General features: G+C 49.8%; 1 protein-coding gene across 3 annotated transcripts in view; it reads left to right on the forward strand.

The window, feature by feature from the left end:
* SGCA (sarcoglycan alpha) overlaps window positions 1-9,117 on the forward strand; it is a 26,665-nt gene that overhangs the window by 11,617 nt on the left and 5,931 nt on the right. The gene's annotated exons all lie outside the window — the stretch shown is intronic.

Consider the following 9,117-nt stretch of genomic DNA (forward strand, 5'->3'; position numbering starts at 1 on the left):
TGAGGGCCAACACTGAAGGGAGAATGCTGCCTTCAGAGTCACCAGTGCTGGAGGTGGCATTCACCGGAGGTGTCCTCTGAGCCCATGAGATGTCCTTTTGGCTCTGCCAGCAAGGGCTCATGCTTTGTCCCATCTCTACCCCCTTCTCTTAGCTGTTATCAAACAGGTCTCAGCTTTGTCCCCCCTCCAGCCCCAAAGGATGAGCCTGGACTCAGGAGCATAAATACAACCCCAGTGTATTTCTCACAGTAATGACACTGTGCCCATGCGGGACCTGTCTTTCATTCTCTGACTTACTACTGCCCAGGTGGGCAGACTTCTGCCTTGGCTCCCTCTGCAGCACCCTCAGAGCCCTTCTGCTCCTTCCTGCCCAGCTTCCTGCTCCTGTGCCCAGCCCTGGGGGACCGGCCCCACTTCCTGGGTGCCGCATTCTTGTTCAAGGCTGCCACCCCTTTGCCAAGGCGGAAGGAGCCAGAGGCACTGGTGCCTCTCAGATGCCGCAGGACCCCCTTGGCGACCAGGCCCTGGAGCACTCTCCGGAAGTGGCTTTTCTTCTTTGCCATGTCATAGCCAGTGGTTATGAGTGATTTCATGAGGGCTTGTAGGGGAATGCCCAACAGGAGGCCACAGCTTCCACAATGAGCTTGGAGAGGGCCTGGGTTGGCAGCTTGGGAGGGCGGATCTCCAGTGCCTTGTGCTGCCTCAGGGAGCTGGCCGCCAGTGCCTTGGGTGGACCGGAGGAGTCAGCTTGCTCCACTGTTTCCAAGTCTGGCTTAGTGGAGGCTGGGTTGGCTGCGCCCAGGTTGGTTGCAGGACAAGAGGGTGCCTGGGGGGACGCACTCCCCTTGGTCATTCTGCTCGCTGAAGAAAATGTCCTTCCTGCCTGACTTACTGCCCACTGCCCAGTGCAAGACACTGCAGTGAAAGAGGCTGCCTTGTGGCTTCAGATCTGACTTTGCATCTCTTCCTCCACTCGGCGAGCTCTGATGCTGGGTTGGGCTTTGTGTTCAAGTGATTTCCACAGCTGGATGCCGGAGATTCAGACTGGGAAAGGGCCTGGGGCAGCCTCAGATTCCCAGCTTCCTTGGAGAAAGCACTGAGTCTTCCCTGCTGCCTTCCAGCTTTTCCCTCGCAGGCTGACCTTTATGGTATGTGGCCTGATTTGGGGCCCTGGAGCTCGGCTTGGAGATCCTGGGTCCAGGCCAAGAGATCTCGGATCTGGACTTGGCTTCTTTCTTCAAGAAACTTCTCCCTCTTTGGGTATGTGGGCCACTGCAGTCAGAGTCCTCCTGCTCCACGTGGCTCCCAGCAATCCAAGTTGCCCGTGACACTGACCTGCCACAATTGTCATGGGGCACCAGGACAAACTAGTGGTAACCATGACAACAAAATGTGGCAGAGTGTGATGTCATAAAGATGCTGTGATGTCAATTAATGTGTCGCTCCATCTCACAGGGGTCTGAGTGATGTTTTATAGTGTTGAAGGCTATCACAAAACTTCAGTTAAAAACACCCTTCAATTTTATTCTCTTCCAGTACAACAGGCCCAGAGGCACTAAACAGTCTGAATGCCCATAGGAAGGAAGGGTAGGGGGGTCACAGGGTAGGCATCATACCCTTTTGTAGAGGAATTTGTTTCTACGCTGAGCTGGGTGAAACTCAAAATTAATTTCCAGAGACAATTCTGACAGGTTGAAATTCATTTTTCTTCTGGATGAACATAAGAACAAACATTCCCAGAATTCTCTGCAAAGCAAAATTTTCAAAAGAAAAAATTCTCTCTGGGTCAGTTGAAATGTTCCCTTCCCTTGCTTAATAACTATTCTCCAACTATTTGGGTTGGTCTAATAAAAGATATCAAATTCACCCAAGGAACCTTGTCTGCCCTTCTGACAACGTCTTTTCATTTCATTCTAATTCCATCTTTTCAATTTATCTTACAACCCAATGTCAATTTTGAAATGAAAATGCGTTATAACTTGAAAAATTCAAGTGTTCCATTCCAATCAAATTGAGCCCTTTTGACCTTATTAAAAAGCTTTGGGTCAATTTTTCCCCCTAAATTGCTCAAAATTTCCACATGTTCTTGTAGGAAGTTTTGATTTTGATAAAGTGACTTGTTTTGTTGGAAATTTTTGACTTCACCTTATCCAGGGGCAGCAGAATATAGCATGGAAGTTGTGTCTTGAGAAAGCACGTGTGTAAGCGTGTGTATGTGTGAAGTGACAATATGAGGGTGAAGGTGTGTCTGCATGTGTGTGATGGTGCACAGGTATCTGGGTCTGCATAGGTATTTGTTATCGTTAATTTTCCAGTTAATTCCACATTGTTACATACCAGTTATTCACCTATTTTGTTTATTTGCATACTTCCAGTGGGACTAAAACATTTGCTCTTCAGTTACATTTCACCATGTTATTTGCATGTTGGTTTTTTGCATAAGCTAAACTAGGAAACGGAAAGCCAGTGCTTGGTTTGCTGAATAATGTAACAATTAAGCATCATGTGAAAAGAGATATCCACCTGTAACAGGCAATTTGGCACCGTGTTTCAAATTCAGAAACAATGTTGTCATCTGGCAAATGCCTGCAGGTGGCTTTCAGTTATTTTAAATAATTGTAAATGATTAAGCATATTGCACTGGTTTGAGGAATACTTAACACATTCCCTGTCACTCACTGCTATATCAGGCCATTCATTTAGCGGCCTGAGAGAAAGAGTAGGTAATTGTTATGTGTGGGATTTTCTTTTCATTATTCACACACACATGGTCAAGTGTAAAGGCACAGTGGGGCATGAGATATGATTGAACCTCAGCTGCTGTCATGATTTGCCAGTGAGCCTTGAAGAGCTGGCATAAAAATGCATGGAGAAGCTTGAAGTATTTCAGTCAGAGATTATGCCACCTGTTTTCAGTCTTGTTTTTTTTTAAAATATTTTGTTCATTAACCCAGTCTACTTAGTTACATAATTTTGTTGGGAAAAAGGCTGTGCAAATAATAGGAATACACTATGTGGCGGGATGTTTAGTGTGCTTGTCCCTTGAAGAAGTGAGGTGGCTTGAGGAGTAGCCTGCAGGTGATGAAGAGGGCTAATGAGAGAGTCACCTGATTGGGAGTGGGCAGGGCTTGGGCTATATAAGCCCAGGCCCAGAGCTGAGCAGGCAGTAAGCATCCAGCTGTGCTGGATGGTTGCAGTTCCTGAAAGTCAATGCGAAAAGTACAACCTGCAGCAGTCTGGATGTTTAAGAAGGAAAGAGGTGGAGAAGGTTCCTAGGGGACCAGAGGGTCCACAAGCCCAGGGAGGGGCTGTAAGTGGGACCAGAGAGCCCAGAGAGGGGCTGAGTGTATGGAGTGAACATCAGTGAAGTGATGACACTTGCAAGGCTTGGGTGTGGTGTAGGGGCAGACAACCATGCAATTAGCCCTTAAGGCTATGCCCATGGACACTTGTGGTCCTGGGTAGAAAATCAAGCTTGGGAAGCACCGGGACAGCCTCCCTTACCTAAACTAAATACATTAAGTTGTGGCAGGGACATGAAGGGGTGACTGTCCCAAGAGAGCAGAGTGGATAAGGGCTGAGGGGACTCCAAGAATTGGCCAAGAAGATAGGTGGAGGGTGAAGGGTCCAATAGAGAAGGGAAGTCGGTAGGGGGAGGCAAACAGAGATGAGAGGCTGGGAGAGTGTTGGTGTGTGTCCCTCTTCCACCCTGATAGGACAAAGCACTGGAGACCTGAGAGGCTTGGCTTCTTTTCCTTGTGGCTCCCCTCTCCTACCTCCTGAGGCAATGCCCTGCAGGGCCTTTTCAGCTGCATCCCCCAACAGGACCTAATTTTGCTGCCTCTGCACCCTGTCCCAGCCTCCATCAGGGAGAGGGAACCTGTTTCCTGGCAGGTCACTGACTGAAGGAGCCAGCCCAATCCCCTGGCAACCTGGAGCTGACCCAGGCCAGGCATTTTGATGCGGTGGCAGGTGAATTAGATTGCATTTGACTCTCACTGCCTGCCCTTGAGCTTTCCAGTGCCTCAGTGCCTGGGTGATTGGCATTCTGTAAACATCTCAACGGCTAGGCAAGTGGGCCCTGGACTACACGGTGTGACCCAGTGTACCAGGCAGTGTGTTGGAGGCCAGTAGAGTGGGTTCTGTCACTGGTTTCCCATGTGACCTTCCATAAGCCATGCTTCTTCCATCTTTGTCTACTTAGATCATAAGCGCTCTCAGTGCCTTCTTTCCCCTTGGGCAGAATCCCTTCCTGCTCCAGACTCTCTAGTCCTTCTGTAGCATACCCTTCTTCCCATGAAGGCTATGTGCCCTGCTTTGTCAAGAACCACCAGGCCATCTCCAATGACCCTGGGCAATTAGGGCCTTAGGTCTCTGTCTCCTGGAAATGCAGGCAGCCCTTGGACACGTAGGCAGCCCCTGGAGCACCCCACTCATGCCATGCTGGAGGAACCATCCTGGAGAGCTCCCCCAGCAATGATCATCCTCTTTCTGCAACACCCAGGTTGTGCTTTCCTGGTCACCACACCCTGTCTGGCACCATTTTTTGGGAGATGGAAGGGGGTCAGAACCCTGCAGAGTCTTTCCTCCCCCCTCTCTAGGCCCTTCTTTGAAGATAAGCATGGATGCAGGATGGTTTAAACACAACAATCCTTTTATTTAGCACTGTGAAACATCTGTACCTTGGGGTCACAGCCCCTCAGGTGCTAGCTTGTGACTACTTGGCCTTGGGTTGTGGCTTCTTGGACACATCCATCAGCCCCATACTTCCTCTTTCAGCCAAGGTAGTTGCTGCTATCCCAATCTTGAGGACTTTCTCCTTTTTCTGAGGTAGCTTCTTTTTTCCTTGGCCTCTACCCATCTTCTTGGCCAATTTCTTGCTGATCTCGAAGGAGCCTGAAGCCCCCATGCCTTTCAGCTTTTGCAGAAGCCCCTTGGTTACTAGGTTCAACAGCACCCTCTTGAAGTAGTTCTTCCTCTTCACCATGTTGTATCCTGTGGCTTCAATGGTCTTCTTAAGTGCCTGCAAGGAGAGGCCGGAGCGCCTATTGGAGGTGGCCACAGCATGCAGGATGAGCTTGGAGAGGCCCCGATGCAGTGGCTTGTGCGGCTTGGAGGAGCCATCACTTGCTGGACTGGATGTCTTGCTAAGTGATGGGTTGGCCTTCTGAGAGAGGCCGGATTCTGAGGACTTGGTCCTTTTGGAGTTCCTGGAACCATAGCGTAGCACCTTACCAGAGAGGCCAGAGCCAGATGGCTGGGCCTCAGGGAAGAGGCTGGAGCCAGAAGGCTGAGGCTCATTGAAGAGGCTGGGACCAGATGGCTGGGGCTGCTCTGGAGTCTCACTTGCCTCTGCAGCTGGGCTATCAGAACCAGCGTTTCCTGGACCAGGTCTCTCCAGATCCAGGTTGTGTGACTCTGTAGAAGGAATCTGGGGAGGCTCATTCAAGTCAGTCATTTTGCTTTCCCAGGGACTTCCTTCTCCTTGTCAGGAAGACCTTCCCCACTGTGTATGTGCTTGCCTGTCTCTTCCTATGGATGAGAGCTGCCTCTTGGCTGTCCTGCCAGCAGCTGTATGTCCAGTTTACCTTTGGTGTCTACTCTGAGACGTCACACCCAATAAATTCTCCCCAGAAGCCAAGTGTATGTCTTGTTGTTCCAGCTGTCTGCACGTTGCCCCTGAGTTGCTCAGACAGCTCAGTCTTTGGCTGGATAGATACATCCACGTCTAGCCAGCTCTTGTTCAAAAGGTCTGGTGCATGGAAAAGAGCCAGGAAGAGCTTCCCTGAAGGGGAGACACTGATCCCTTACTCCTGCCTTGCAACCTTGGCTTGTTGTGGCCAGCTGGGCAACCTGATCAGGTGATGGTCTCTTGGATGGCCTTCTCTCAGCACCCTGGGTACCAGTGGAACCTTTTCCAACACTTCCACCTGGATTCTAGGCTGTTGCCAGCAATGAAGTTGTGGGTCAGTTATAGGGTGAGGGCCTAGTGAGCTATGAGGCAAATGCCACTTGGCACCTCATGCTGGGATGCTCAAATAAATTGGTTGCTGTGAGTACAGAGCTTTGGGTATTGTGACATCAGACATACCCTGTGATGTGTGCATGTGGGTGTGTCTGGACAGATCTCTCATATCACACATCTGCCATATTGGGCTTTGTACAAGTGATGTGTAGGAATAGAGTAATAGCCCTTTAAATAGTTTGTGAGGCCTCTAGTGATTCACGCTGTGCTCTTTTTTTTCCAAGCTGCCAGTCAGAGCAGCAGTGCGGTGTATGTGGCATGCGTGCATGCAGTTGATGTGTGTACCAACAGATGTACCTGTACAGCTTCCTTGAGCTGTGTTGTGTAAAGAGCAACAGACATCATGTTGCATTTCAGAGACACTGAAAGATTTTAACAAAACCTCCCCTGACTGCTTCCACCTTGATCAAAAGGCCCCTCTTGTTCTGAGCTCTCCTACCTATTCACAGCAGCTAAAGGCCAGGCTGCTTGGAAGTACACAGCATCCACAGACCTGCAGCAGGGGTTAGATTCTGCGAGAGCTCAGTGTGTTGGGTAGACACAGGGCCCAAGCTGGGAGGAGTGTCACAAATGGGACATCTACAGGCCTGCTTTGAAACATTGGCTCACACTGAGGAGCTGAACCCTTTTGAAAGCCCCACTCTGATTTTGCAGGCACTGAGCTCTTGGCAAACTGTCCTGTGGAGGACCCGGTCCACTTCCCACTGGATACCAGTTACCTCCCTGCTCAACCCAGATGTAGTTTCATTGGGGGTGACTTGTGTGCAGTCTGTGGTGGGATGGAGTTCAGCTTGAGGATTATAGTGATGCATGCATGCTTTTGTCCTTTTGCACACATCTGCTTGAGGTACATTCCTCATTGCTTTATGCTGATCAAAGGGCCCTGGCTAGCCCAAGGACTCCTGCATCCACCTCCTTCTCTCCCCCCTCCCCTCAACTGTATTACCCTTTTCTGGGTCATGCCCTCCCCAGCTGGAGGCTGCTGAGCAATGCAAGCTGCTGGCACCTTCTGTGGGTCTGATGCTACTGCACCCAGTCCCTTGGCACCTGGTTGCTGGTTACAAGGCTCAGTGATTTTTTTGCCCTGCCAGGTGTGTGTTGCCAAGGGCAGTGGAATCCTGTGAAAAGGGCAGGTCAGGCTTTATCTGCACATCTGACTCCCCTGGTTGGACCCAGGCAGGATGTCCTTCTGGTAGGACCAATGAACACAAAGAACACAAGAGCCTATGGCAGAACATGTCCGTTTCCCTGGACACTCCATCATTGACCTCGGGATTGCTGTTCTCGGCAACAAAAAAAAAAATTTAAAAATTGAAAAACCAATTTGAACAGGAAACTACAGAAGAAGAAATCATCTACAGACTAGACTGTGTTAAGCATGGTTTAAATGGGGACTATGGATTCTTATCTCATTACCTGGATTTAGCTTCTGTGACCCCCTTGGTTCTAATGGTTTTTCTACTCATTTCCTTTTCTCTCCTAGCATTGCCCCCTTCCTCTCTCTCCCTCCTGTCTCTCTCTCTCCCTACTCCCTTGTCTTTTATATTCTAATTTCTCTGTCCTCCTTATATTCTGCTTTCTGTATGTCCTTTCACAGCAATTGATGAAGTGAACTTGGGTTCACGAAAGCGTGTGCTCTCTCTGCATCTCTTATTTAGTTAGTCTATAAAAGTGCATATGTACCTTGCCTCTGACTGAATTCAGACTAACACAGGTAACTACATCTCTTGAGGAACCAGGTCATCACTGGCTCTTCTTTATCTGCAGCTGAGAAGTGTTCCCAGTCTGCCTCTGGGATCTCAAGATCCATAACACCTGGCCTGGTCTTCTTATCCCAAAATAGGGCAGGGGAAAAGGCACCAACACCCAGAAGAACTTAGAGAGGAGGAGTCATGCTATAGGTGTTAATGATCCCTACGACCCTCATTTGTTCGTCCCTGTGCTAGGTAGGCATGCATCAGCCTACCTATGCCCATGTCATGGCTGTCAGCTGGTCAGTGGACACCTAGGCTTGTGCCTTGGCGCTGGTCAGCCCCTGGGACTCTGGATCATAACACTTTGGGCTTTGTAGCCTGAACTGCTTCTGTTTGCTAGCCCTTTGTCAGGGACAGGGTCTTGAATCTCTACTCCTGGTCTAGCTGTCACTGGAGATTGACAGGGAGCCTCCACCAGCATGATCCACCATCTTTTCTGCAGTAGCCCTTCAATCTTTTCATGTAGGATCAGAGTGTCACTGGAATTAATTCGCTGTCTCACTCACAGTCCATGCTCACACGGCCATCCTGGACCTAAAGAGAGGTAATGCCAACCCGTCATTTTACTGAGCCCTGATTCATGGCTCTGGATCCAGAGGCTTTAAGCTTCCTGTTTTCACTTGCTTCTGCCCATCTTGGTCCCTTTCAGGAGACAACCAGACATCAGCCTTTGTACAACAGCAGACCTCAGTCGCTTTTTCCTTGGTGACTTTCTCCTGTCTCTTGGATGCTGGATGTTTCTTTCTAGCCACCTTTCCCCTTCCCCCTTCTCTCACTCAGTTCAGCAGAGCCTGAGTAGTCTTCCCTCTTTCCTATGCACAGGAGTAGCTTGGCCACCAGTCTTCTTGACATGGGACTTGTTACTCCATGTTATAGCTTCCAACCTCCACAATATCCTTGTGGCTTCTTGGTCCTGCTTTCGAGTGACAGCCACCCCCAGCACTGGCATAAGGAAGGCTGCCCTGTACTCCTAGCAAGGGTCCCCATCTGGTCACTCCAGACCTAGTGTTGGAGGTCATTGGTTCTGATCAAGAAAGCATTGGTCCATTTCAAAGGCCTGGTTTCTTCCATGTTAGCTGTGGCCCCTTGCCATGTGGCTGGGTGAAGCCTACACCTTCTTTAGGGACTTTGCCCCCCCGTTCCCTTCCTCACACTGGGCTGCTCTTGGCAGTCAGGTGATGATATGACCAGGATCATGGAGAACGCATCAGAGGTGAGCTACAAGGTGGTACCTGGCCTAGTGTTTATCCTGGGCTGATGTAGTGTGGCAGGCATAGCAGCCCAGTGGGTGGGCAGTGTTGTTAAACTGCCAATACCTATAGATCGCAGGCTGTCTGG

This window comes from Alligator sinensis, unplaced genomic scaffold (genome assembly GCF_000455745.1).
Source record: "Alligator sinensis unplaced genomic scaffold, ASM45574v1 scaffold520_1, whole genome shotgun sequence".
Taxonomy (NCBI): Eukaryota; Metazoa; Chordata; order Crocodylia; family Alligatoridae; genus Alligator; species Alligator sinensis.